The 5,794-nt window shown below is 43.5% G+C and overlaps 1 pseudogene; it reads left to right on the forward strand.

Moving 5' to 3' along the window:
- The first annotated feature begins 1,534 nt into the window (after positions 1-1,534).
- LOC114617522 lies at positions 1,535-5,223 on the forward strand (annotated as a pseudogene).
- Positions 5,224-5,794: the final 571 nt, after the last annotated feature.

The raw sequence follows: 5,794 nt of genomic DNA on the forward strand, positions 1-5,794 counted from the left end.
GCTTTGCTCAAACAATGCTAATTACTCCCTGTCCTGAGCGCCTGCTCTCTGTTCACCTGGCAGCAATCCCTTTGACGGAGAGAGATTTGGCCACCTTCCTGACATCACTTTTTGGGGTAAAAAGAGATGGTATCTTCCATGCCTGTGTCCCTTCACAGTTTCTGCAATGAAACAAGTCATTTTAATGATGTGACTGCAAAAACACTTATTTTCCCTCAATCTCTTGCCTGCCACCACTCTGGCAAAAATTATAAAGGACCTCACTGCCAATTTGGTGATTTGAGTTAGTGCTCCTGCACTTGAAGACCTTGAATTTGGAAGGGGGAAAAAAAAACTATTGTAACCCTTAACTGAAATTTAGCATTTCCTTCAGCCAAGGGTGTGGTAACAAACCACAGTCGTGTTAACGTGACAGTTATTGCAAGTTTCTTAAAATATCATCTTCTTTCATCCCTTCTGAGACATTATAGTGGTTTGTAAAGTGGCTGCTAGATCTTGTCACTTAATGTATTAATGAAGATGCCCACATATGCCTCTAGGATAATGTTTTATGCACTGTGGCCATATTTTGCTATATGTAGTTTTAGCTATTACTCTGTATATTTTATTTTATATATTTACTATTCTTATTTTGAGAAGGGTCTATCATCTCCAATAGACTGCCAAAGAGATCTATGGGTGGTGTGGTGGTGGTGGGGCTGGACAAGCAAAGAAACCCACTTTAACCATTGGTTGCTTTATGTTCTATTTTTATTCCGTTGCTGTGATAAAATACTTTGAGAAAAGCAACTCAGGGAGGAAGGGGTTTCTTTGGCTTACACTTCCGGGCTACAATCCCTCACTGAGGGAAGTCAAGGCAGGAAATTGAAGCAGAAACTATGGAGGAATGCTGCTTGTTGGCTCACTCTGTGCCTTGAGTTTCTGGATTGTTGCTGCTTCAAGGACTCGTGTTTAAGTAGCTTTCTTATACAGCCCAAGATTGCTCAAGGGAATGGTTCCACCCACAATGAGCTGGGCCTTTTGTATCAGTTAATAATCAGGATGCTTGCTAGTTGTGTCCGTAAACCAATAGAAGTCTAGGCTTCTACTCTCAGATGACTCTAGATTGTGTCACGTTGACAATTAAGGCTAAGTAGTGTACCTTAGTTCTCTGGACTGTTTCTCTTAAGAGCCTACTACCACAAAGCTGCCTTTGCTCTGTTCCCACAGTATGACTTTTCCACTAGTGTTTCAGCACGCCTTCCTGACTCTTTTATCAGTTCTTCTTTAATTCAAGTCTTGCAATTAAGATTTTTTTTCACTCTTCTACTCTTCCTTCATCCTTCCCATACATGTTAGATGCTCCTCTGAAGTAGTTACAGTGCTTTAGAGAGGATCCACAAGAGCCAGGTCATTAGAGTACAGCTGCAGTGCACATTGTAAACACATGCCGAGCGGGTACGGGAAATCGCTCCCCTAGCTGGGAGTCTACCATGGAGGTATCTCCAGGTTAAGTCCTCCTGGAAGGCCAAGTAGGATTAGTTAGGCTTGGGGGATGGGAACAAAGTCAACTGCTGAAGGATCAAGCTGGGACTGGACAGGTAAGGGAGCTCAGACCGTTGAGTGCTTGCCAAACCATGATAAGAGTAGGCACCAAAGGCTTTAAGAGAACTACATTTTAAAGAGGCAGCTCTGGTTCAGTGCAAAGATGGATTGGAGGGAGGAGGCCTGCAGATGAGGGATGAGTTAGAGTTAGATGCATGCTGCCTTTTGCTCACCTTGAGGGGGTCACTGTGTCCACCCTGTGCTTCACTTTCCTTCCTCCTGAGATGTTCTTCTGCAGGACCCCATGCTTTTGAGGGGCTGTGGTTGACTTTCCAGGAAGCTCTACCTTACTTGACCTTCATGATTTTTCCATGTTATTAGAGGTCCGTTTGGGTTATTTTTAATGTATCCATTTTTTTTAACCTCTTCCTTATGCATGCATGCATGCATGCATGTGTGTATATGTGTGTGTGTGTGCATATATGCATGTATGTGTATGTGTGTGCATGTTTACATGTGTTTGGCGTATATGTTATATGTATGTGTATGTATATTTGTGAATGTGTGCATGTGTCTGTGTGTATGCATATGTTTTGTACATATGTGCAGTCTTTTCTCTGGGCACTTAGTATGTTCTCTAGTTATTCACCATGACCAAGATGGAAAATGTGTAAATAGTTTAACTTTATTGCCCTTTATATAGGTGTTAAGCAGATACTGGAGAGTACCAGGAACTAAAAAGAACATAAAATGGTAGGTTGCTCCTTAAAGTTGTGGCTGCAGGTTAAGGGAGAAAGCATGCTGCCTGCCCACTGGAGATGCCTGTGTGTAGCATGTATAATGGTCATTTATTCCCTGGCAGGGAGACTGATGGTCTAATATCATAATCTTCCTTCCCAATTCTTCAGAAAGCCAGATTAGCCATTTGAATACACACACATTCACACACAGCCATCCACACACACCCACACTCACACACATACATCTGCACACACTCAAACACATTCACACACACTCATACATATTCACATATACACACATTCACACACATACGCTCACATACACACACAGACAAACACACACACACATATACATATAAGTCCTTCAAACTTCTGAAGGGCTTAAAAACAAAACAAAGACGCCCTGACAGCCCGGCAGAAAGTTAGGGAAGCCCCATTTACATTGGACACGTGATTCAATAAAGATTTTTCATATTTCTAACTCAGCCATGTTTGGCCATATATAGTTCACTTAGTTCTTGTCAGGCTCACTGATTCTAGAAATTTCATAAAGCAAGTTGCTGGTCTCTGGGGTTAGAAAGATTGGAAGACACACTTTTGAGGTCATGACAGAAACGTGTAGAAGCCATTCTTTAGGAAAACTGGAAAAGTGTTGGATGCCCCTCCCCCACCAGCTGCTCATGTCGTTTCTGAGACGGTTTTTACTTCAACTCACCACAGCTGTTGAAAAACCTGGCTTTGCAGAGATATGACATCATGGAAAGGAATGCAGCACCACCTGAGGACAAACTGCAAACTAGTGATTCCGCACGACCACAGGAGAGCTGCTGAGCCGGCGTGGTTCAAGGCCGTAGCTTATGCACCACAGATGATGCTGATATTCATGTGTTTTCCTCAAATTTAAAATGCCCCATAGCTCTGCCCTTTAGGTTGGCTCAGTCATCTCTGTGCCCCTCTATAGTTTCGTAGGATGTTGGGAGAAAATAGAGAAGAGGAAGTTAGGGCCAAAGAGAATCCACAGAAGCAAATGTCAAGTCTGTTCACATTTGAACATTTCCTAAGACAGATGCCTTTTCCAGCTGTGACCTAGAGAACCCTAAAGAACGGCCTGAGGAAGGCCTCGGGTTTAGAGCTCTGCTTAGCCACCCCTACATATTCGTTTTAATGTAAATGAATAGAAACTAAAAGTACAGTTCCTCCATCTCCTCTTCCCATTTTCATGAAGAGCAGGGAAGATGAAGAAGAAGATAGCCTCACAGAACTGAGAACACTGTGTCTTCACTGTGTAATACTGCCTGTGATTGCCTTTTGGCTGCCACCCATGCTGCTACATTTACTTTTGTATTTGACACTTTTTTTTTTTTTTTTGGTTTTTTTTTTGGTTTTTCGAGGCAGGGTTTCTCTATGTAGTCCTGGCTGTCCTGGAGCTCACTCTGTAGACCAGGCTGGCCTCAAACTCAAAAATCCGCCTGCCTCTGCCTCCTAAGTGCTGGGATTAAAGGCATGCGCCACCACTGCCCAGCCTGTATTTGACACTTTAAGGTGTCAGATACAAACAGTATTCTGTAGTTTGAACCACCTTGCTGGGCAATTCCTTATTTAATTTTAGCTCTTCAAGTATGCTAACATCTCAGATTGGTAAGGTGGCTCCGTGAGTACCAGCACTTCCTGCATAGCCTGGCAGCCTGAGTTGGATCCCCAGAACCATGTAAAGACGGAGGGAGAGAACTGATCCCACTAAGTTGTCCTCCAACCCAACCTGGGTGACCCCCCCCCACACACACACACACTGAACATCTCAAAAATGAAAGTAGTGTCAGTGACTTCGGAGATACTCTGACTTAATAAGTAACAATATTTGAGCATTTGGTTTGGATTCTTTTCTTTCTTTCCCCTTTTCTTTTGCCTTTCTTTCCTTCCTTTCCTTCTCCCCTTCTTCATCTTCCTTCTCCTTTTCTTCTTCTCTTCTTCCTTCTTCAACAAGCTCTCAAGTAGCCCAGGTTGGCCTCAAACTCATTATGTAGCTAAGGACGACCTTGGAATGCGCATCCTCCTGCCTCCACCTCTGGAGGGCTGGGGTGATGGGTGCACAGCACCACACGCAGTTTACTCTGGATTCTTTAAAGAACTGCTGTGTTGCTCTTACTCTCTTGCCTCTAGCTTCTCTCTGTTCCCTCTCCCTTCCTCCCTTCCCTTCCCCCTCTCTCCACATGGTCATGGCCAACCTCTACTTTTCCTCTTTCTCCTCCATCTTCTTCTGTTTCTCTCCCCCCACCTTTGCCCTCGTCCCTAAATAAACCCTCCTCGTGGAACCATCTGGTCTGCTGTTATCTGTTCTAAGCTAGGCTCTGAAGTCTAACAAAAGAATTATCTTCTCCAAATCTGAACTCAAGTATGAATGTGGTCAGGATTGGCCAAAATGTATCTGTCTTGTTCCACCAAGAACACATCAGTAGACATCACCTATTCGCTCTTTTTGGGTACAAAATACCTAGAAAGCAAGAGAAGAAGAGGCGGAACTGTGGACTTCTACCTGAGGATCTCCAATACCAACAAGACAGGCCCCTACAAATGCAAAACAAACGTTTCCAACTCGTCGAAATACAGTCAGGATTTCAACTTCACAATCGCCAAAGATGAGAGCTGTCCATCCTGCCGGCTGTCACTGTTGATCTCTGGGGTGTTACTGGGGCTACTGGTAATATTCCTAGTTCTGGCTTTTTTGATTCATCTAAAATACAAAAAAGGAAAGACTCTGAGAGAGAATGAGTCCAAGGGTTCTAGAGATGGGCCCAGGTAAGGTGAGCTGTATGCAAACATCTGCGAAACTCCAATAAGGGCAGAAACACCCCAGGAGATACACTATGCCACTCCAGTCTTCAAGGAGGCGGCACCCATGGAACAAGAAGGCAGTGTAGATAGAAAAGCTGACTAGACTTATTCTGAACTAACCTATTAAAGTGCGAAGAAACTGACCGTATCCCAATGTAAAAGACTTTCTAGTAAGCTGATGTGTGTGGAGAAATAGGAAATTTACCTGGCACTTGAAAGTTTTATCCTAGGCTGGGGCAGGAAGATCCTGAGTTCGAGGCCAGCTGGGACTGCATAGCAAGACCTTGTCTTTATTTATTTATTTATTTATTTATTTATTTTATGTATGAGTACACTGTAGCTGTCTTCAGACACACGAGAAGAGGGCATCAGAACCCATTACAGATGGTTGTGAGCCACCATGTGGTTACTGGGAATTGAACTCAGGACCTCTGGAAGAGCAGCCAGTGCTCTTAACCACTGAGCCAACTCTCCAGCCCAAGACCTTGTCTTAAAACACAAAATCTAAAAAGATTTAACCTGATCACCTAAAGAGAATGTATTTTTCACGTTTGGACACTATTCCTTTGGCTAATTTAAGGCAGCTAATCTTGTCCAAAGTAGCCAGGCTTGATAAGAGTTTTGTAGGTTTTGTAGCCTTCCACCTTCTCCCTTTACAACACAACTTTAAAAGGAATTATCTTGGAGCTGCAGAGGTG

The sequence above is a fragment of the Grammomys surdaster genome, unplaced genomic scaffold, assembly GCF_004785775.1.
Source record: "Grammomys surdaster isolate TR1022 unplaced genomic scaffold, NIH_TR_1.0 137, whole genome shotgun sequence".
NCBI lineage: Eukaryota > Metazoa > Chordata > Mammalia > Rodentia > Muridae > Grammomys > Grammomys surdaster.